We start from the raw sequence: 24,534 nt of genomic DNA, 5'->3' as shown, positions 1-24,534 counted from the left end.
GCTCGCCAGTTGTACATCCCACTGATTTTAAAATTTTGCTCTGGCTTCAGTAGGCCAGCTCAATTGGAGAAGTTTAAGAGCTGAGTTTCTACTTGTAGGTCTTCTGCTGCTGTGTAGGAGACTTACAGCCTTGGTCAAGATTCTTTTCATTTTCCTTTAAGACTTTAATAGTGAAGCAAGTTTAGAAGGAATTCAAAGCAAAACTGTATCAGTCTGTGAAGAATTTATATAAGCACATGGAAAAAAATAATGATTAAGAGTGTTCATTCATGTTCTGAAGGATCCCAAATAAAAATAAATGTCTTTGTTCTGTTTGGTCGCTTTGAGTAGTTAGTTACAAGGCTCGAGTAACATGAAATTTAAGAGGCTATTTCCACAGTTGTCTAAAGGTGCAGTTCAGAAGGTACGTGCTTTCAGTGAGATTTAGATTCTGAGGTGAGTTGGGAACCCCTTTTTTTGGGAGGGGGAGGGAGAGGCTGGAGAGGGGTGGCAGTGTACCTTTTGTTTTCTTTGATATTTGTGTTAATCTTGAACCCGTGAACCAAACAGCCCACTGTTGTCCTGGCTGTGAAGAATATGAGAAACCTTTATCGGAAAAATACAGAAACTGAAACCCATCCACACAGGTTGGCCTGAGGGGCAGGTGGAGGAACTGATGTGCCAGATAGCGGTGGATGTTCTGATAGAAAGGCAGTGCAAGCAAATGTCTTGAAAGTTTGTTTTTAAATCCACAAATTATTTTACATTTTGCAATGCTTTAAATTCATTAGTATTTGCTTTAATGGGTGTGAAATATTTAAAACTTTGTGAAAGCCTCAAAAACTGAGAAAAGAAATAAAAATACCATCTGTCTTTTTTCATTAGCAGGAAACTGTTGACTAATAAAAGTATTAAGTTGGATCCATGTGTAAATGAGGCAAAATATAAGAATATAAGGAGACTTTTTTTTTTTTTTAGCAGTACCATTGAGCACGGTTGTCCTGAAATCAGGAAATGTTAGTAAAGTTTTGTCCGGTTTGGACTGATACTGAAGACCAGGAGAAGAATCCCCTAGATTTCACTGCAGTATTCATTCAGGTTTTGTTTTGTTTGTTGTTTTTTTTAATAATAGTTGCCCACACACTTTGTGCTCTCTGGGGGGGTAGAGAGAGAAAAAGGGAATAAAATTCCAAACAGTGCAAGTTTAAGGACAGGAGGGAGGGAATTTAAATTGAGTTGGTGGAGTCATACCGTTTTAGGTAATCTTGACCTAATTAGTCTAATGGAACATAGTCCAGCACTAAGCATCTGTGCTCAGATTTTTCAAAAAGTAAAGATTAAATTTAAAGAGATTAGACAACTTTTTTTTTTTCCCTCTGCAAGATATTAGCTGTTCAAAAATGACAAAAATGTTCTTAAGCCTCTCTGAAGGAAGGGTGACCAAACAGACTGCCTTTTGTTTAGCGATGGAGCTTGCTTGCAAGCCACTGAGAGGTGGTGTCCGGTCACTGTGTGCGGGACCCAGAAACATGACTTATCTATCGCCAGTAAAGCGAATCAGGCTGGGGTATTAGCAGGGGGATTAAAAGTCGAAGTTGCTAGTGCAGCAGTGAAAACACTGGCCACCCACAAGGTCTGTTGGAGAGACAAGTTTGTAAAAGCTTTCTCTAAATTAGAGGAAAAATTGGGGCAATGAACTTCCCAGTGCTAATGTAAATGAGCCTTGGATTCATTATATTAATACTGACCTGGTGTTAAGGTATGGATAACAGATGCCAGTGACTTGAACATGCAGAAGCCTAAGTGCTATTTAATGTGACCTCTGAAAATGAATACAGGTTCTTAAATCTTACCCTTAGGTAGTTTTGAGACGTTCGCGTTGTGCACATACAGATGGTAAATGTTTTAAGCGGCTATATCAGGAAGTTAAGGTGCTGATTTTGCATGAGGTACTAGCTGTCTGCTGCCCAGTATGTAATCAGGTCTTATTCAGATGGTCAGTTGTTAATTTTTTAATGTTTCATTTAAGGGGATAAAAGCTACTCATGAATACGCGATATTGGGATTTCAAATGGTGATTGTATTTCTTTAGTCCATGTAGGTCATATACAGGGCATTGTCCAAGAACTTTTCCTCCTGTCCTTGGCTGGTGGTCTGTGTGAAATGAGTTTGTGACTTTAAACTAGTTCTTGATAAGCATAACTGTATATTACAGACCCATCGACTTGATGTGCAGTAATCAGCTTCCATATTTTAGTGATTGCACTGGCCATGAAGGATAAATTGTATTGTCATTTTATCTTGCCTTTCATTTTCTGCCTTTCTTTTGGTAAGGATATTGCAAGACCTCGTGTTCATAGCCTAATGGACTTTCAGATAAGTGCAGTACTTAATCAGGGTCAGCGTAGCCTGTTGTCTGTATGCACATGTACCTCATATGTCTAGTGGTAAACTCCCAATTTCTGAGAAACTACAAATGCCAATAGTTAAAAAGAACTTCTTCAAAATTATGATGTAAGATTGAGCATGGAGGTATTTTGGTCATAAATTGACCAAGGACAAGCTGAGTCCTGTGGACCAAGAATGAAGCAGGATGTGTCAAACCTGATTTAAAGCAGTTGGATGGATTTTACCATTTAAACTGGTAGCAAGAATCAGATTTGCTAATACTGTTCCTGAACAAATTATTGTATTGCGCGTCTATGTTAAGACATTACAGCCTCAAATCATCTCAGCCAATGCCAATATGAATTTTTTTTTTTTAAAGTATGGCATTTTTCATAGATTTACCTTCTTTTTTTTTTTTTTTTAACAGTTGCCATTAAACAGCATCACTGTCTGAGAATCACTGGTAATTATAGGGGTCATATTGCCTGATGAAGAATGGGTATTTCCATAATATCTAGAAATCCCTCAAAGAGGTGAGGCACACAACTGCAGCACAGCTATTTTGCTGTCAAACTTCAGCAGAAGCATTAAGATGGAAAACAGCTACCTAAATCTTCCTTTTACCTGTTGGTTAAAAATAAACTCGATTTTCTTTTCCCCAAGATCAGAACCTTAGAGAAATATTTCTAAACATTTTACCTTTATGTGGTGCCATTCACTGTTGTCTCTCTGGTGATGATCTTCAGACCTATCTAATGATAGTCAGATTTAAATTGATTTCATGCCTAGCTGTATTGTAACATAAGATTTTGGGATGCGTAAGGGTTGTCTGAAGGCTGTTGTACCTCTGCTATTTTCTCATGAGCTTGCTTATTTGTTTGAAGTATGCTTACTTTCTGCATAACAGATCATTGTGGGCACCCAAATTTGCTACATCTTGAATCTGGGGGGGGGGGGAATCTCTGGAGCAAACAGATAATGAAAATATGGATGGGATTATTGCTTAACCAGCTCTGGAACACACTCTAGGGAAGTACAGCACTTTTCTTCAGTTCCTGGCAAGTATTGCAAAGGGTTCTTGACCTGCAGAAACCTGATATGGTAGTGTGCAACTCCACAGTCTCCTACCCAGGAACTCTGTCATGTTCTCTGCTGGTCCCAGGGGCGTACAGCAGCACTGTCTGTACTGCAGTGCAAACTCCCGTTTCTTGGCTTAGATACAGGACATCCTAGTCTCAATTTGCACTCGTCTCTCCCTGATTTTTTTGTAATTTTAAATGGACAGATTGCTGGTGGGGGTTTTGTATAACTCTGGAGCAGAATTGTCCCAGACAATTCTACATAGAGTAGCATTAGCAATAAAGATGTGCTCAAGGTGTAAATGCTATGGAAATTTCTTTCTCTAAAATGTGCAAGTCAAAACATCAGGTTTCAAGATAGCTGTAAGCCTTAGAATTGTAGATTCAAATACAGAGGGACCAACTCTGCTTTCCATGGGAGACAGGCGAAATAGTAGGATGCTGGGAGTGCTGCTTTCAGACAAAGCAGTTAGTGTTGTGTGTAGATATTTTAGTCTCAATTTTTCTAAAGCACGTGGAAGAGTACAGCAAACCAAAATGGTTTTATCTGCCTTTTTGGTAGTGTATTAGCAAACAGATTATCTACCTCCAACCTATTCCAGATGTGGCTGGCTGTGGTCTGGTTGAGCTTGGTACCTAATGAGAATTTGTAAAGTGCTTGGGAGTTGCCATGGAGTTCTGTGAGGCTTTTCTTAAAGTAACTAAATAAAACTTTGTTGCAGTTTGAAAAACTGACTTGTACTTCAGCTTTGCCAGGAGAATGCCAATACTTGCAAGCTGCATGACTATGCGAATAAGATCTTGTGACAGGCTCTGTTGGATAGTTAATGAGAGAGGGGTACGTTACGTGGCATACATTTCAAAGTAACTGTGGACACTGGCAGCCTCCATGGAGTTATTGATGCGCTGTAAATTTTTATACTCAGTTGATGGCCTGGGAGAGTCATATGCACATAGCCATACCCGCAGCATAAATCCAGCCTCTCAGGAATCAGAAAGTGCAGCAGACCTGGCTACAAACTTAGTTCTCTCTGTTCATTCCTTTCAAATCTCTGCTTTGACTTTCATGATTTGAAATTTCAAATATTTAGAGCGCTTAATATTCTAAAAATCATTGCATGCAATAGAAGATGTCAGGTGTACTTTATATCCATCCCTCAAATTCTCTTCTTACAAAAATGTCGACTGCTTTCTGCTGTAAGGATTCTGATGGTCTGGGATATGATGTCTGTCTCCGTCTTCCAGAAATATATAGGGGAGTGGACTCGAGACACTCTGTATGCTGTGAAGCTGTGCTGTCTAGAGAAAGGAGAACTGGTTTGCCTGAGATAAACTCACTGCAAATTTTTGCTTGTTTTGAAGTGTTGATTTGAACAGAGTACCTCTGTCAAGGTTATGACGTGGTGAGAGCAATCTGATTAACAAAGTTGGGATCAGTATTGGCCCCATTCACTTCCTCTGGTTTCCAATAGCTTGTTATTGAGACAGATGATCCGGGAGGCTTTTGGATATGGTTTTGAACTTGTTTAATCTTTATATTTCATAGATTTTGAAGAGCTTTGGATAGCTTTTCTGCACAGCTTTGCACTTCCAGGTTCTGACGGCCCAGAAGCAAAACAAAAGTGTCTCAATTAGTTCAAACAATATTGTTATTTGTTAAAAATCTGTTGAGAAACCTTCTTCTCTTGACTTAGCAGATTTTGTTGGACTTGGAAGGATTTTAGTTATCCCAGATTGTTTTAAGGCTCAGTGATCTAGGGTGGAAAGGTTGTGAGACCCTTAACACTGCACCCACAGTCCCACAAAAAAAGCCTCACCCTTGCACCTGTGCCTGTTGTGGCCCTTAAATATATCTATACAAAAGAATAAGGAATGTTCACAGTATCTTTATGAAGTCCTGATTCTATCAGTAGGGTTTTTTTTTATTAACAAACCCTTTGACTTTGAAGCCTCAGCTGAAATACTTCTTGACCTTTACAAGTGAATCGGCGAGACACTAACCATGTGAGGTGGGTCATATGGAACAGATTTAGATACAAACTCATATCATCCTACCAGAGGAATGCAAAGTCTCTCCCGATCCCTTCCACAAAGCTGCATCATGTGTGTGAGATAAATCCAAGGGACATAAGGGGTTGCCAGACAGCGCAAAGGACAATAACTTTGCTATCTCAAACAAAACAGCGCTGCTTTGAGATTTCATTCTTAAAGGTGTAGTAACCTTCTCCCTTGACCATTGTGAATTTCTAAGTGAGGGTGTCGGGGAGTAGAATGAAGAGGGATTTATAGCTGTTTCAAGTCTGTGGTGGTCTGACAAAATGTATAAGGGACTGCACGAGCAGGAAGGTGCCTTTGGAAAGCTGCATAAGATTTTAAAAAGTCAGAAGCAATAAAGAGTTCAACCTTTTTCTGAACGTCAGAGCATCCTGAGAGAAGGTTCCATCAGTTCTTGTTTTACACACACCAAATCGTTTCTTCCTGCAACAAATCTACAAGGGTAACAAGGGCTTTCCTTGAGAGCTTGGAGGTGAATTTTCTCCCCCTCATGTCATCACTTGTCAAAAAGCTAAAATGCATGCTCTTTGAATACTCATAGAGTAGAGGTTACATGAAGTGTGTACTGTGCTGAGAAATACAGCTTACAAGCCTAACTGAAGTATAAAACAAAGAAAGCTGCTCAGGTGTGAAGTGTGTGGAGCAGAGGAAACAAGCAACAGTGGGAGCTATGGAGATCAAGTACTATCATCCAGTTCGGTGTTTCAGGTGTGCAGCTAATGACGTGGATCCTCAGAATGTCCATCGTAATAAACATTACTCTGAGATGTGCTGCTTCATAACTCTTCTATACAATAACCCTTTTAGGTATTCACTAAGACATGGGGCATCTCACTTTCCTTGTTTGATGATACTGAACAAAGGTTCTTTGGATTTCAGAAATTTTTTTGAGAAGATGCAGTTATTCTTTTACTTGCACAAAGTCTATTAATGGGAAGAGCATCTTTAAACCCTTAGGCAATAGCTTAGCTGATTGGGACATTTTCTTGTTGTCTTGCTTTCTGCAGGAGGAGCTGCCTCAGCAGGAAAGGTTGACAGTACGCAGGCCCTAGTGATTAAGACATTTTTCCCCAGTGAAAAAAGGAAATTACGTCTTCCCTTGGGAATGGGAGGAGGAGTTGCACAACAGAAGACCATTATGGTCATCTTCTGCCACTCATTTTGATGGAACCCACAAATCCAGCTGACAGAGATCGTGCTTAAGCTTTTGACAGACACAAAGCTTAAGGCAAACTCATTCGTTAGCATTTTATTTGACCAACTGTAAGTGACTATGTAAGCGCTTCCCTGCTCGGTACCATGGTCCTTTACGAATCCTTGTCTAGCTTTCCCATGGATTTCTAAAGGGAGAGTATATGCCTAATACCAGTAGTATGTCTACAAGCTGGGCATTGTGATGCGTTGTGATGCCCAAATTCCATTTAGGCACTGAGTAATAGGTTAAGTTTTCTGAAGAATCGGGTATGCAGTGGGTGTTGAGTTCTGTTGGAAATCCAGCCATCAGTGTGTTATAATGGGAACTACTGAGGCATAGTGCTTTAGTGGTTGGGCTCCTGTTGGGACTTCTGAACCCTGGGTGACCTGCTTTTTTGCTGGTGAAAGGTAGGAAAATGTGAGCATCAGGCCTGCTGAGACAAACCTTTGCAATTTTAGTTAGAGAGGTGTCAGACTCTTGACCAACATCATTCTTCATTCCCTTATTTCAGAGCTTTTTCTTTCAAAGTGCTTTTGCCTTAGGACTCTACAACTCTGACCTCTAGCACCAATATTATACCTTTAATTATGTCTGCTAGACAAATATGTCACCTTCAACTTACTTTAGTCATGGCATGCTATGAATCTCCCTCGGCCAATGTACTGTAAGGTTCTGAGTTTTGACAATGCTATTAGCAGGGAAGCATTTTAAGCTGTTCGTTGTATAATCATCTCTGTAAGGTGGTGTTTTTCTCTAAATTAATCAGCAGGGCTTGTATTTAATCAACAACGATACGTGTATATTTTTTCCTAAGATTACAGACCTCTGTCTCAGTGTTTCATGGTAAGCTGGATTCTGCAGTTTATCTGATTTGTGGGATTTTAATGTTTGGCCTGCACATAAGTAAACGTACGCTTGACCTTGAACATAACAGTAGAAGAGGAGCTATAGCCCCTGTTTGTGTTGCTGACAAAGCAAGGAGTTTAAACATGGAAATTAAAATTTTATTTTCTTTCAGTGTTTATCCTTTTTTAGTTAACCTATGGCAGGAGAAAAATACAGCTTGGGCTACATCTGCGCCAATCCTCAGATTATTAATATTCCTATTAAAGAGCAATGAGGATAAAGAGCAAATGGGAAAGAATAGGAATTTCGTTTGCTTGCTGGCACTACAGCATAAAACATTATTAAGATGATTTGTTAAATAATAGAAAGGGTTTTTCATTTCCTAATTTTCCAGCTGCAGCTAAAGCTATCTCCCGGCAACCTGCTTCTCATTCCTTAATATTTAGACTTATGGACCAATTTGAGAGTATTTTCTTTCCCGCTATGATTAATGCTTCTATGAAACAATGTCATCGCAAGCCATCTACCTACCTTGTCAGCTTGGCATCAGTCTGGCTGTGCTGTGCTGTAATTTATGGCTTCAGCCAGTAATTTGCAAATCTAATGTTGGGGAGGCTATGAGGATCTGAAATTTGAATGCTTTTTACTGATTTGGTAAATATCTCCCCCATTAGTAAAACAAATGGCACAGGGATCAGACATCATCTCCAAGGCTCAATAAATATTTTATCAGCCATAATGGAAATTGTCAAATTGATCTAATTGTACAATACGTTATCAACAAGATATCAAAGTTGGACATGGCCTCTGCCCTTGTCTATCATTTGCAGGCTTTTGTCTTCGATTGCGACTTCTGGGAGAAAAGTAGGAAAGTGCAGAGTTCATTGCAAAGTAGTGTGAATAACATACCGAGTGAATATCCATTCAGAAGATAAATTCTGGAGAAATAATTAACTCTCCCCTGCTTGACTATAAAGCAGGAGTGCAGAAGGTTCATGTAAATCTCCCAAATGGTAACTGATATTTTTATGTTGAACCTATACACATTGATCTAATACATAAAGGCAAATTATCCATCACTGATACTGCTTTTGAGGTAACATTCATGGCTTCGTACCTTTTAGAAGGGGCTGAGTGAGCAAACTGAAAAGCAAATTTTACTTCTTTGGCAGCAGCTGGGGAGAGCATTTATTTATTTATTTATTTATTTTATTAAAAAAAAGTTTAGGAGAAAAATAGCCTAACTTTAGCTAAAATTGAATGTAGTTATTACTCTGCTTGAATTTGGTGCAAGTGGTCAGTCACAGGAAATCCAAATTTGTAAATAATTAAAGATTTATTTGGATGCCTGATTTTAACAAGATAAGACTTTGCCATGCTAAAATTCATGCTTGTAGAGTTGCCTTGTTAAATTTAATCCTATAGAAATGTTTAATATAGCTCTTTTCAGCTCTTTTCTTTGGGGGGGAGGGAATCCCATCCTGACAGAGAAAAATCCATTTACATAAAAATGATGAGAACAATTTCTCACTTAAGAGTTTCCTGAAAAGCAAGAAGGGAGGAGGGTTACTCTGCCTGTGCAAGTGAGAGAAACAGTATTGGAATGTTCTCCAGTTGCCTGTTCACTGCAGTAGATCTAACTAGGCAGCCAGTATCCCAAGGGGCTTTGAGGAAACTTGTATTTGATGGAGTAAATTTCTGGTATTTCTGAAGGTGGAAAGTCTTGTCATCTTTTTTTCCTGAAAGCATTTGTTTTTCAGCCAGCCTGTTAATATTTAATGGTTAGGGATATAGGAAGATACCAGGGCTGTGCACAGAACCGTTCACAAAAAACAATGTGACTGCCTTAAACTGGTCAACCAGTATACAGCTTTTTTGTTCGTGTTCATCTTTTTCCCCAAGTAGCCATTGTCTTGGAGCAACAGGATGCTATCTTGGATCTGTTTTCTCTGTGCCTCAGGTTGCTTATTGCTAAAAGTGTGAATGTTAGTGCTTCACTGCTTCATTGAGGTTGTAGATACTGCCTAAGTGCTTGAGATCTTTGAACAAAAGGTGCAGAAGAAATGCAAGAGTCTTCCTTTCTTTTTCTTGAAATTACTGTCTGGGTCTCAAAATACCCAAACTTGCCAGTGTCTCATGCTGGGTAACTAGCTGGAGAATGTCAGTAAGCTTTTCATAGTTAGAGAATCTTAAACATGTTCTTGGATGCAGCCCCTGGTTATGTTTTTCATTAGATCTCTTGGAGGCTTAAATAGAAGGTCTACACTTGATGTTTTTGGTTTCCTGTCATTTTGAATAAAAATAAGGCTAGAGAATGTGCTATCTTAATAGGAACCTTGAGTAAAAGTAGCTTTAGGTAGCACTGTCTTTGAGGAAGTGCTTAAAATTTAAGCTAACAAGGTGCAAACATCCTATAATGCATTTTTACTGTTAAGTTTGTTGGGTACAGCTACTTTCTGCATTGAAAATAGGGAACAGAAGTAAATGGAAGTGTGTGTGGAATTAGAATCAATTTCAGGATGTTAATAACTGAGCACAAGTAAGATCATAATATTCATTAACTCAATGAAGGGTAAAGGGGCTATTTTAACAAAATACAGCAGACAACTAAGACCAAGTTAAGCGTGGGCTTCAGTGCAGGCTGTAGCCTCGGGGTTCTTGAGTCAAGAGAGGTTTCTAAACATAAGCCATATGCTTGCTCTTTCTTGAAAGTGTTCTTTTAAAGTGTATGTTCAGTTTTCCACCCCTGCACTTGGTCATTCTCTGTTATGCACAGTAAACATGTGAGTTGTTTAGTATGGTTTACTCCAAAGGAGTTCTGGATATGATTTTTATTTTTTTTTAAACAGGATCTGAGCACGATAGAGAGATAGCTCAATAAATAATACCAAGATCTTGACATTATTAAAAAATGTTTTAAAATACTGAATCCAGATAGCTTTAGACGCTGTTCTGCGGCAATGTGGTAAGAAGTGGATGTAATTAACTTTTTGCTTAAGAGGTGACATATCTAAATATTTGGTTGACTCAGTTGCAACATACCCTCATTTTTAGAGCAATGTTTTCCCAGGTCTGTCTGTTTTCAGACCAGCGCTGTAGAAGAAAAATAAGTGGTCACCTTGCCTGGCAATGCAGGCAAATCTGAAGCATTTTTTGTTGATAATTCTTTGCTGCCAGAATTTAGTAGTTGGTGAAAATGAAGAGTCTTTGTGTTATTGGGGAGCTAGAGAGATAACGGGGATTGCGGTGCCTGTGTTAGGTGACTGTCTGTGGACATGAGAATGTGCAGTTTAGGAATCCTTAAACTGCAGAGCACTTAACGCTTAGTAATGCAAATTTGAACAAGAAATGGTTACTAAGTACCAAGCCAATGTGGTGCGTGGTCCTGTAAGGGAGGAATAGAAGAGCTTTTATTTGGCGTTATGGCTTTTGATAGTCTATTAGCAGTGCAGGTCAGCCAGGAACCAAGTTGTTATGCATACTTAAGGGCAAACAGTGAGTGAGAAGGGCTAGGGCAAGCGTATTAAACTGTCTGATACTGGCCATACATCAGGAGTCTTTAGACATCCTCTGTATCAGAATATACTGATCTGCCAGCAGGAGTGACATGAGCTGCGCTCAGCACAGATCATTTTTGGATCTCATGGTCTTGAATCTGTTAATTTCTTTCATATCCACCACTCTTGGTAGAGAGGTACAGATGCTTTGTAGATTGGGGAGCTAAGGATTTTTCCTCCTTTCTTTCCTGTCCTGCCCTGTCCCAGCGGTGACTTCCATGAAGATGCATGGTTAAGACTTTGTGGAGCAGTGAAGATTTGAGCCATAAAATCCCAGTTACGGGTTTCTTTTTGGCCTGACTGGGGCGTGACTAGTTCCCAGTCTCTTGCCCTTCTGTGTTCTCTGTAGCATCTTAGAAGCACTGCAGCATTTTATTTCTCGCTAGCACACACACACAGAGCACACAACCATCTTGTTTGAATGATTCAGGTGATGACAAACTTGTGGGTGTGAGCAAGCCCAGACTTTAGCACCAATGATCTGCTGCACATCAGTTAACTTTGGTGAGAGAGCTATTAATTTTTAATGCCAGGTTCGCGCAATCCTTCTTTGCTTTGCATCCCATGCACACTCCCACCTCCAAATCAGCAGACCTAGATTTTTATCTGTAATGGCTTCTGGTGAGAGAGAAAAAAAAGACTTGTTCTTAAGCATTCATTTTCTAGGCCAACAATAACCCTAGCCTAGACGAATAACTCCCTCCTAGTTCCTACAGAGAGAAGTGTTAGACTACACAGACAGTGAGGTCATTCATAGTCACTATTGTTTCTTGATAACCCAATTAAGAAAGTGCAATTTATCTAGCCTGTTTCCATTTAATTATCTAATTTGTCTGACCAAGTCGGAGTAGCTATCTCCTCTGCACTCTAGGGTTGCTATCGCACTAAGGACTTGTTCCTGCAGCATGCTCCCCAGGTGCTTTTCATTCATTTGACCTATAGTCATAGACAGTTATAAATCAGGAAGGTAGAAAGAGCCATCACATTGCTTTCCCTTACTTTATCATTAGGGGGGAAATGTGTGCACTAGATTGAGAGTCACAGTGCTATTGCCCTCTTGCTAATCTAAGACCAAACTTTAATAAAGATATTTTATAGTCTTCCATTTAGAACTAAAGATGGCTTGAAAAAAAGGTTTGTGTGTGGGGAGAAAGATTTGTCAATGTGGATGTTCCACAGCAAAGGGTCAAACCCACAATATTAATATCCAACGGAGAAATTATTAATACCTATTTATCACTGTTATTAACATGCTCTAATGAATGTTGTGTTTGTAAATACTGTCTTTACTGTGATTATCATTGCTGCCAAATGCACTTCTGGAGATACCTATCTGAAGCAGAGGAATAATTTCAAATGAAATGCCCATTACCTTCAGTCTTTGGAAGCGGTACGAATTAGCAGCTAAACTGCAGGAAGACTGTTTCTTGAAGGTTTGTTCTTCTAGATTCCTTATTGCTCTATGATTTTATCCAGAGCTTTCTCATTTGCAATGTTCAATTCACAGATTCAGGATCTTGTTTCTAGAAGTGTGTTTAGTAAACTTAATGTGGCTGGTGCAAGACGCTGAGGTCTGGACTCATGGTTTTTGTTTTCTTTTTTTTTTTTTACTGAGCTGTGATTGTTTGTCTGACTTTGGACACCAGGTTCTGCTTTAAGGCACTTATTCAAGTGATACAATATTTTAGACGTGCTTGAGTTCTGACTCCCTGTAAGAGTGGTAATGATGTCCACAGTTTATCCACCTGGCAAACTGGTGTTGATGCTTGGGAATTGATGTTACAGATCAGACCTGTGGTTCAGCTAATCTATATCCTCTGTCTAATGGTAATAGGTGTATTAGAGATAGAGAAGAGGGAGAGAGCCTGTGAGGGAAAGTTACCTGTCAAAATGGGGATTTCATCTTAATTCAGATAGCATTTTCGTGACTTAATTCACGTTTCAAGTGTGAAAGACGTCACAACAGTAGGAGTAACAACACCATGCTCTTCTACTTCTCTGATCCAGTGCAGTTGCTATTGTGCCTGCTGTTATTTGTGGTTCAGTCCTCTTTGAGAGGCCCACCCATAAATGTTGGGCTAGATACGCTGCAAACATTTATCAGAGAGAATAACCGCCTCGGAGATTTGTAGTCTGTTTGGAGTGAAGATCCACAGGCCAGAAGGACATCTTCTGAGGCTTCTGGGCTTAATGTAGTGAAAATGAGCCACCTGAAAAATTCTGCTTTGTGGGGATTAGAGAATATTTCAGGTTTTCCCTGTTGTCATGTTGACTTGTAAGTATAGCCGCAATGATCTCGTTTACATTGGGTTTTGATTTTTGGAAGCCAGGGACATCCACCCTTCCTAAGGTTGTGGGTGTGTGGGTGTTCTTTTTTTTTCTGCAGTTGTTTGAGCTGCTGCTATTCTGAAGAGGTGTGTTCTGTGCTACTTGAAGTTAACTATGAACTGTGCTATCTGCTGATAGCATGGAGGTTTTGTTTGCTTTGCTACAGTCCTGTGCAGTCCAAGCAGGTGGACGAATACCTAAGAAGGGTTTGGCTTTGTTTGTGTTGTGTTGTGTGTGGGTTTCTTCCTCTTGCCTCTCCACCCCTTTAACCCTGTAGCAGAAGCACTCTTGCACTTCCAGGGGGTGCATGTTTTGTCTTGCTGAATCGTGTTTAGAGAAGAGTTTAACAGTGTAATCAGAAGCTTGGCCCTCTGCATGTGTTTCCAGCAAATCACTGAACACTCTGGCTAACAAGTTAGTCAAAGGATGGAGGAGGAGCTATTTGAGTTTATCTGGTACATTGACAAATGAGTATCTCATGCCATGTTTGTGGCGTGTTATAATTCAGCATAATTGTATGGTGTGATTTCATGTAATCTGCTCTCTCTGTTTAACGGGGATTATCAGATCACATGGCTTATACAACGTATTGGGAAATAGCTTTTGAAAAGTTTCTGAATGTGCTGAGCTTGTGTATATATTCTCAAATACTTAGGTATTTGGCATATTGTTAAAATAATTACTATAATGCACTGATAACCTGTTTCACCCATAAAGGGCAAATCACCTAGGTGCTTCCATTATGCAGGCATGCAGAGCTATGTCCGTCCTGGGTTTATGCAAATACGAAGATGATTGTATTTAAAGCCGTGTTCTGTTGCCTTCTCATCATGTGTTGCCTCTCCAATGCCTGACTGTGACAGCAATGTAGTTTTTTTAAAGTTGTGATTCCTGAAACTGATTCCGTTACTAAATACATACCAAGATCTGTCCCTCCAATTTCTGTCTCTCCCAGGTTTCTAGATAGAAGCTTAGAGACTAAGTGTAGGTCCATAGCTGATTGTCCCCTTGCCAGTGTTAACAGAAACTCTGTATGTATACCATATGATTTCCTTTGCTGCTTTTCAAGGTTCATTCATGTATTTCTTGATTAAAATGGAGATGTTGCATTGTTTCACCTTCACCAGAGCAATACTGATGTCATATCTTCGAGTTCTTCTTGAAGGTGTAGTCAGAAGTTTCAAGCTCAAAAAACCCCAATCCTATCTGTTGGCCCTGTCAAAATATGCTGTGTAGTAATAGTTATCTTTCACATTCTTCTGCATAAAGGGTGACAGTGGCAAATTTCAGCTTCTGTGTGCCGCTAATATTTGGGGCTCAGCAGAGCCTGTGCTTCAGGTTTCCTGGAAGCTATTAATAAAGCTTAAAGCCAGTTGCTAAGTGTGCAAAATTATTGCATTCAGTATGCTCGTGGCTTTGTTTTCTTATTCTTCTATGTAAATACTTGGTTATAAGATTGAAAGTACTGTTTCATCTTGAATTAATATTTTGAGCTTTCTGTCAATAGTGATTCGTGGCTAAAAATAGATTTGCATCATGTTTACTTGATATCTCTCTCTCAAAAGTCTGTTGTCAGGTTAGTCAATAAATGAGGTTTTCTTGACAATGTGAAGTGGTTTTAAAATGAAGATGTACTTCGTTATTCTCTTTAAAAAATTTGCATATTCTTCTCTCTTGAAACAAGTCCTTTTTCAAAATGCCAATCAAGAGGATATTGCTTTCTGTGGAACAAGTGGCATGTGTGTGTCTAGTTTTGCAAATATATCTCAATTCTTACTTGGAAAATCTTTGGCTATTTCTTAGACCTTCGGGGGGTGTGAGTGTGTGCGCGTTTCTGATTAGGATGCGTCTCCAAGGATCAGGTAAGAGGGCAGAGCTTCCTCTTCTGCTTCTGACCTCATATCTGAAACAGGTTTCCATCTGTAAGGTTTTTAATACAGGGAATGCTAGTTTCTTTTACACCCAGTATGCACAGTGAAGGAATGAATGTTCATGTGATTGCAGGCTGAATGTAACGTCCCCAGTATCCTGTCATCATTGTGGGAACACTCCAGAATACCCAGATGATGAGGTTGTCCGCCTGGTCTTCTCTGAACGTTGTTGCTACTAATGGGTGCTAATAACAATTCAGTTACATTCCTTCCAGGAGCTGGGAAGGATGTTGTGTGTCTTAAAGTTTCTGTACCTATGCATCTTTTCCAAGAGAAATATCAGTTAGTTTACGTAAAATGTAGAAAATTAAAGGCAAGACAAAGCACTACAGTGGGAATCACTCCAGTAATATTGACTAAGAGATTTTTATTCACATATAAGAATGAGGTTAGGTGATTTGATCCTGACACACGTTTTGTCCAACAGGATAAAACCTTCATGTTGGGTTCATAATCCCTTGCAAATGGTGCCAGAAATTGTGAATGCCTAGTATGTGGAAGAGTAGAAGAAGGCTTACTAGTCACAAGTAGTCATACATCTTCTACTCCTCAGTATTGGCTTCACCCTTTCATCCCTTCAGTGTGGTATTTCTTGGACCTTTTCATCTGGCTAAATAGGAGGATGGCTAGTTGTCTTCTGTGAATCTGATGAAGTCTAAGTCTCTTCTCACAGGCAGAAGTACCTTTGCCACCTAAATCAGGTTCCCTACTGTCTAATGTACCATTGGCATCGATTTGTGACTTCCATCTGTCCTGGAAACTGTGCGGTCTGAAAAATTGTTAGGAGTGTTAGTATGGGAGGGTACCTGAAATGAAAAAAACGAAACGGTTGTCTTTTTTGCACCTGTAGTTTGATTTGTGCTTTGTAGCATAATATTCTGTTAAGTGGTTGGCTGAATGCCAGGAATTTGGAAAAATGTTTGTAAATCCTGAAAGCTTCACATATTTCTCCTGAATGATTACTCGTTCAAATATTTATACTGTGAAAAGACAGCAGTCATTATTTGTCATTCGCTTGTTTAAAAAGGTTGGTTGTCCCGTCGGGGCACTATTTTGCACTGCCATCTGCAGTGACCAGCCCCCCAGTTCGTGCAGGTAATTTCTGAAGGTCCACTTGCATAGCCTTGTATTTGATAGCACTTTTGCTATTGACTTGCGGGAGGAAACCTTAACAGCAAAAAGCTGAAGTGAACTATTTGAGAAACCAATGAAATGAGTGTGATTACTCCAGCCATTTAGCAGATACTTAAACACATTCAGAGAAAACACAGTCTGTTAGCATAGTTAGGGGCTAAGTTTATAGTGAATGTAATCTCTACCCATTTGAATCCACAGTGGATTTCAGATCCAAAAGCAGAGGATCTACTCATCCGGTGGCTCATTGGCATGCTCTTCTCCATGAAGTGTAGCAAGGGCTCTTTTAGATTGTTGGGGGACGACATCTAGCAGGTTATGTGTAATACTTAGGCAGATGTTAATTCACAGAGTCCAAGAGCAGATTTTTGGGTCTTGCTAGCCGTGCAGCAGTTGCTGTTTTACCCTCCGTTAGCATCTTATTTAATCCTTCTCCCCCTGCTCTCCCTCCCCCATCATTCTGAGGAACCACAAGAGTAAAGTCTGCATCCTTTTACATGGCAAAAAGCCTGAGAAGGATCCTGTGCTCGTTTCCATTATGATAAAAGACAAAACAACTAAATTAAATTGGAAGCAATCTCTGCATTACACAAGTCTGCATACTGCAAAATTCTCAAAACAAAAGAGGTGCAGGGGAAGCCAATCACCATCGGAAAGGAGGAAAAAAGTGTCTCTGGACTAGAACTTTTACTGTTCCTTAACTCAGAACTGAAATATTTTAACTCCTCTGCAACCAGAGCCATTTAAGTTGCAGAATGCAAACAGCAAAGCCAAGAAATTTGCACTGAAGCTGGACTTTACCTGAATTTTGTGCTGTTAAGAAATTGCATAATTTCAGAGCAAATATGCCTGTAGTTAATGTCAGTGACTTTGCTGCAATGGGATCATCTGAAGCTGCAGTTTGCACATGTTCACCAGGGAGATGTGTTGGGCAGCTAGAGGGAAAATGTGCTAGTGACTTGGCAGTGTAAATATGCAGAGGAAATCCAAACTGTCTTCTAGCACTCAGATTCTTTTTTTTCCCATTAAAAAAAATAGTCGAAACTTTGAAAGGCTAGACTATTATTTGTTATGGTTAAATTGGCCACTGACCTACTGGCATAGAACACAATCTTTTGCAAAAACTTGTTGCTAGATTTTATTTCATTGGAAATGGAGGAATGGAAAAGTTAACTGATCAGGTATCTTGCCTCATCCAATTTAATTATTTTAAGCAAAAAAAAAAAAAAAAAGGTGGTTGCAGGGGGCAGGGGGAATTCCTTGGAGCTCAAGTCACAGTGTTATTATCAATTCAAATTCAGTGAGCTTTTCTATTCCTTGACTCTGAATGGAACCTGATCTTAGGAAACAGAGATGCTTTACCTGATTTGTGTGTGTGCGTGCATATATGCACTAAAAATTGCTGCTAATATTTTTAGCCTTCTTTAATCTTTGTTAGAAATAAATGGAATAATCTATATTTTAAAAATTATTTTACATTAAAATAATAAAAATTACTTGCATTTGTATAGGCTTGGAGTGAACTTCAGTCTTTTCAAAGGTCAGAGATGTTCTTCACTGTCTACTTGTGAATTAAATTTTCAAAAGGAACACAAGAATATCAGGTCACACTATGCCACATAGTTAAACAAATTATTAGTGAAAACCTTTGCCAAGATGAAACCTGTAATCTTTAAGGAACTTTAAAGCTCAGTGCTTAGAGAAGGGGAACTTCTGTTGAGCTCACCGACTGGATGGGATGCTTCCAGGAAATACGCTCAGCACTTTGCAGGATCGTTCCTCTTGTGTTGCAGAGCATTGCATGAATCAGGACAAGGACTGGTTTCTGCTCATATTAAAGATGACCTGAGTGCCTACTACAGAGATCCCTGGCAGTGTAGGGTTCAGCTATTTATGTAGCCCAGAGTGAGCCCCAACAGTGAAAAGGAAAGATGATTTTGCAGCAAAGGCTTTAAAATAGGATTTAGTAAAAGCAAGTATAGTTTCCTAGTCCTCGCTCTATCGCCTTGGCCAAATCCCTTCATATCTCTAGGCTTTAGTTTCTCATCTGTACCACTGGGATAAAAATTCTGTATTTTTCTGTTTCTTCAGGTCTAAAGTTTTTTGGGCACACATCTTGTGTAGTTTTTGTCTCTTTGGCATCTGGCACAAGATGGTCTTAATCTTAGTTGTAGCCTGTATAAATGGTGTTACTACACACACGCACTATAGTTTGAATTGGGGCTAGGTGCAGGCACTGAGGACAAAATCTGGCCCCTGAAATGTATATGCAAATACGTGCAGGCTACCCAGAAAATCTCATGAGCCTGCAGTTCCTGGCTCTAAATTTTCCTCCCTGGTTACAGCTGACAATGTCACCAAAAACTAGCACAGTGTGAAGGCACATGGCTTCCTCTTCTGTTTTAGCTGTAAGTGATATTAGCAACTGTTTGTGGAAGAATACAGAATTTAGAATTTGAGGGTTGGCAGGTAATAATTCACCTTTACAGGTTTCTCAAGAAGCGTTTTTTTGCAGTGGATTGTTCAGCAATGAGACCAGCATGGCATTGTGTTTAATAGATCTTGAATTATCCAGGATGGGGTCAGAAGTAAATAGTGCCGGGATTACAAACCAAATTGAGCAAAAACTTTGTTATTTCTGCAGACTTTCCCGTTTGAGATGACTGCGATAAAAAAATATTTCTGCAGAAGTGATGTAATCCCATAATAAGTTTGTGATGAAAGTGCAATTTGCCTTTTCAAAAAAAAGGGGGAAGTGCTGGCATTTGGAAAAATAAGTTGTTTTTTAAAAGCATTTCAAACAAACCGTGAGAATTCCAAGTTGTGTTGATAGACACTGTAGTTACCTGGCTGTGTCTCCCTCGTGACTGATAAGTTACAGCTTTATTTTGATAATGTACTGGTGGTGAGATAACTGAGACAAAGGAGGGGCTTTCTCATCTTACATAAGTGGCTACCCTCAGGTAAAGCAACTCAGTTGTTCATAAATTGACCCATTGACCTTCTAATCACTGACAAATTATCCACTGCTTTATTCTACAGTCTTCATTATGCTCTGTTATTAAACAGACTAATTTCTCTTTTACTAGGACAGGATCACTGAGGTGCAATAATGACCCTTTTCATCAACTTCAGTGAGGGGTTATGGAAGTATTTCTGTGATTTTTACATAAACTTTAGTATATTGCAGTAGTTCCTGTGGCAGTTTTTCAGACATTTGTGATGCAGAGAGTGACACTGTGGGCCTTCAGGTGTTGTATTTTGTAAAATGTTAATGTTTTAAAAGCTGAAGTCCCTGTAGAGGAAAAGTCTTCATACAAGGTATCCCCTGTCCCAGAAATAAGAAAATCACGCAAGTTACTTCTGTGGTCCTTCCTCCTTCTGCATACATTGGAGCCGCAAACCTGGTCAGACCCTCTTCGCAGCGCTGTGGCCTTGTCCGCAGGGATGGAATTTTGCAGCTGGTTTTGTGTGTGTTGCTGAACTGGGTTAAATTCTTCCCGTGTAGACCTGTTGCACCAATGTAAGCTGTAGCTTGCGCTGGAGCTGCTTGCTGTGGTTACTGTGCCAACACCAGGGCTTTGTACAGGTGAAGGTACTTCTACAGAAGAAGGTTTGTACACTAGTAAAAAGCCAATATGAGTGACCTCTCCAACCGTTGATTGACAGAATAGTCTGAAGCCTGAGCTCTACAGCAGACTTTAAGTAAGTCTGAAGGGAAAAAAGCAGGAAATATGTTTTGCCTAAAATAACAGAGATAACTTGATGTTGCTTGCATGATATTTTTTAACATTTCCCATCAGTCTTTTCACTAAAGCATTTCCAGTTTTTCAAAGGATTTATTGTGAAGGTATGGGGAGCATGGGGAGGGCAAACAAATTAGGGGTTTAAAATTACTATTAAGTATCTTATTTTCAACCCCCTTGACTGAGATCCTCAGTTCAGAAGGAAAGAAATCAATGAACCATAGTCTACATTTTGAAAGAGAACTAGTGAGCTTAAGTTTCCAATATTAAACATCTTAAAGAAATCCAATTTTTCAGAAAGCTGTAAGTACCTGCGTTCTACACACACATTTCCTTTTTGATGTTTCCAATGGGGTAGCAAATATCTAAAATCAGTCTTGAAAGCTTAAACCGGTATATTTGATAAGCATTTATTTCCCAATGTCCTTTCAGCTATGAAGGCATGGAATTTGCTGTACTTCATAATGTATGAGCTAAAAAAATTTCAAATTAACTATTTCCCCAAAATTTATTTTAAAAGTTGATGACTGGGAGAAGTTAAGAACACCGCTGAATGAACAAGTAGATCAAGTCAGAATTTAGCCCTTACCAGGCTTTTGAGAAACTTAGTATTTGATGTTCTTCCTCCTCCTTTGTGTTTATTTGGATTCTTTTGACTCTGAGCTGTGTCATCAGGAGCAGAAGCAGAACTGTTGTATACTCAGATGGGGTCTATTCAGTAAGTCCTGTGCATAAAATCAAAGAATTTCACAAATTACCATGCAAACCTTATCTGTCCTTTCAGAAAAAAAAATTCCACTGTTCTGGGGTCTGCTTTTCACCAACTGTGTTGGTCCTTCTTCAGTCCCTTTTATTATTGGCATTAGAAAACCTGAATTTATGATGTAGAACCTCAGTGGAACACCCTGGCACATTGTAAGAAACACCAGGTAGAGAAATAGAAACGGGGCTCAGGTGACAACATATAGTAGAAATACTGTGATAAAGTGTTCCTCTTTTGAAGGACAGCGGCCTAAAGTGCGAGAACCTTTCCATTTATGAGTTTGTTGCTAATGCCTTTAAAACTGGGAGATTAACTTTTTTGTCAATGGGAGCAGGAGTAGGTGCTTAATCTATATTGTTGTAACTCTTAAATGGCTGTATGTTTAAACCCTCCATTTTCAAACACAGTCTCAAGTGCCTCAACCCATAGTGATGCAGAAAATAGAACAGGAAGCTCTCATTTTTAGACATTCCAGTTGTGTGTTCGTTCCAGTACTGCTCATCCTTAGTCTCTGTTGAGGGGCTCATGCTTTCCTTTAAGCACATGGAGAGAGTACCCCAGTGAAATCTTTGCAATCCTGTGTTTCATCAGTAAGTGTTGCTAGGATTGAGCTTAATCAGAGCAACATACAATCTCTTAGAAGACTGCAGTGAAAAAGCGCAAAACAAGACTAGATTTGTTGTGTAGATGAACTGCAAATAATTCAGTTAATTGCAGCACAAGAAACGAACTGGTGATAAATTCTTGCAAATGGGTGGGTATTTTTTCAGCCACTGGTAGGTGTAAGCTCTGGGTATTTTAGTCCTAAGTCTTTTGTTGCAAGATTTAAGAAAAAATAAATCGAGTGAAATCAAAGGCTTGGGTTTGCATGATGGGAGCTATACGGAGACTGTGTCTGGTGATTAGCATCTCTCACAAAAAGTACTCTCAGTTCAGGTTCACAGAATTATTTCCCTGTTATCTTTGTTGTCGATGGCATGATTGTATATAGATTTCCACAGAAGTGTTCTGTTATTTTGGAGTGAAAGGGACCTGCTGTATTGTTTAAAACACACTTGTTCCAATTCTGAGTACTTTCCATCTGTTTTCCTATTTCCTTCCTCTTGATAGGAGCAGCATTTCCTCCCCTTCTTACTCTGTTGGAGGGGTGGAGAGGGAGATTCTGTGCAAAGCCTTGCTTAGCTCTATGTTACGGGGTATTGCCCAAGATGTAAGCCTTGCCTTTGGGAGAAGAAAAGGGGAAAGAGGGGAGCAGGAATAATTTTTGTTCGTTTGTTTCAGAGGCTTTTGGAGAAAGCATATATGGAAGGCTTTACAAAAAGGGAGCCTAGACAGAGTGGGACACCAGTTTTCCTACCTAATAGCTTGAGGGTGACCCACATGATACAAGTTGGGCCCTAATCCAGACCTCGGTGAGTTAAGGGTCCACAACAGAAAAAAAACCTTCTTCAGCAAGTGTTGATTTCTCCCTCCTTCCTCTCCCATCACCACACACACTTCTCTCTGCAATTCCAGCGAATGGCCGAACATGCTGCGTTGGCAAAGGAGCGTTTATTCTTCTCTCACCCTTGATACATGGTTCCTTCCATGCCCCTCTGTGGGACTTCAGGAATAATCCATATTTGAGGCACACTGGTTGTCTTTCTGCCCATGCCGTGTCCAGTCTGAGATAGGCAGAACTCGTCCAGGCTGTCAGCCACCTCTTGCCTGTGTTAAATAAAAGTGAAGAAAGAAATTAAGAGGAGGAGAATATTGAAAGAAAAGCAGATTTCCCAGAAAGGCGCCTGGGAGACTGAGCATCCCAGGGTGATGGCAGTGGGGCTCTGTCTTCAGCTGACCCCCAGCTGCCTATAACAGTTTTTATGTAACCTTGTCTTCCCCTCAGAGCTGTATGGTATAATGGATTTCTTTAAATTAATAATGCGTAAAAGGAGATTTACACCGCAGTGCTAAAATATTGTCTTTGCCTTTTATTCATGCATTTGTCACTGTAATCTCTAATAGAGGTGTTCAGTGGGGGGGATAAATAATGAAGGGTAAAAAACTCTGTCATAATCCAGAACCATTTGCAAATTCATCACCAATATTCTTTTGGAAGCAGAGACAGAGGGAAATGAAAAATATATACTGGTGCTAATATATCTCACTGATTTCCATCTCCCATTTATTCAGAGAACCTACTTTGAGCTATGATAGAATGTGAATCCTAGAAATTGCCATTCCTTTTTAAAGACGAGTCTAAGGCTGCTACTGAGCCTCTCAAGCAACAGATTAAATATAGTCAAGGAATACTAAGTTAATGTACTTTATAGTCAGACATAATACACTTACCTTGCCTTTTTTGATTAATTAGGGCTTAAGTTATCGTGTACAAAATAGTAAGGAAGTTGTAGCGATTCTTTAGCATTTAAGCTGTTGTGAGAGCTTTTTAAGACATGTTTAAAAAGGGAAGAAAAGAAAAGCAGATATTTTAAAGTAGCAATCCTGTAAAGATTTTTTTTTAGTAATTATTAAAAGTAAGAATGATTGAAATAAGTTAGAAGAGCCATCCTGAAACAGATGCAATTGCTCATGAAGTTCAGATTCCTTTAACCTTCATAAAAAAAATGTTGCAACTCCAGAATTTTGAAATTGTGGTCTGGGGACAAAAGAAAATGAGTTATTGCAAAAGAGCTTCTCTTGTCCTGTTCCCTGAGCATCTAAGCCTTTGAATTATTACAAAATTTAGAGGGTAAAGACACTCCCCCCCCCCCCCCCCCCCCCAGATGATGTGTGAAAGGGTTATTTGGGTAATGTCAGGATATAGCATAGTAGTATGTTTATACATTAGTTAAAACTAAACACAGGCCATTTTATACTTTTTACTGGAGCCTTTATGAGTGCCCTGGTACCAAACTGGATAGTTTGATCGAACCTAAATCAGCTTCAACAGTGTTCCTAGCATCCAAACTAGAGAGCTGCGAAGGAGGTGACTGGAAGAAAAGGAACTGAAAGAATAGGCTCAGTTTGTAGGAGGGGGTTTCCTTATCAGCGGATAGCGAGGAGTATTGTTGCCGCTCTGATCCCTCTCAGCAAAGACCAGTCTGTGTTTTTACTGTCATTATTGCGTGATTATACGGCAGCAACACAGCAACTAGTGTGTAGCAGTGGAAGATGTTTTGGGGGCATGAAAAGTTTGGGCCTAATATGTATATACATACACTAAGGTAGTGACATTGTGTTTTGTAGCCTGTGAGCTTAGAAGTGCCTGGACTTAATGGAATCTGCTGTTCTATGTGTGATTGCTCCCTGCTGCCAAGCTGGGGCTCAGTTAGAACCAGCAAGCAGAGTGAAAACAGAATGTAGTAGCACTCTGAAAAGGGGGAGAAGATGAAATATATCACAAGATAATAAGAAAATAAACCATTAAAAGGCTCTGTTTCCTATTATCATGTGGTTTTATGTTAATGAAGTTGTTCCAGGCCTGTTTGAGTTTAACTCAAGCAGGGGAATATGAGTAATATGAAAAATATGTGGGGATGAAGACCCTAAGT

The sequence above is a fragment of the Haliaeetus leucocephalus genome, unplaced genomic scaffold (assembly GCF_000737465.1).
Source record: "Haliaeetus leucocephalus isolate CR32 unplaced genomic scaffold, Haliaeetus_leucocephalus-4.0 Scaffold230, whole genome shotgun sequence".
In the NCBI taxonomy this organism is placed as follows: domain Eukaryota; kingdom Metazoa; phylum Chordata; class Aves; order Accipitriformes; family Accipitridae; genus Haliaeetus; species Haliaeetus leucocephalus.
Note: the sequence above shows the minus strand (reverse complement) of the source record.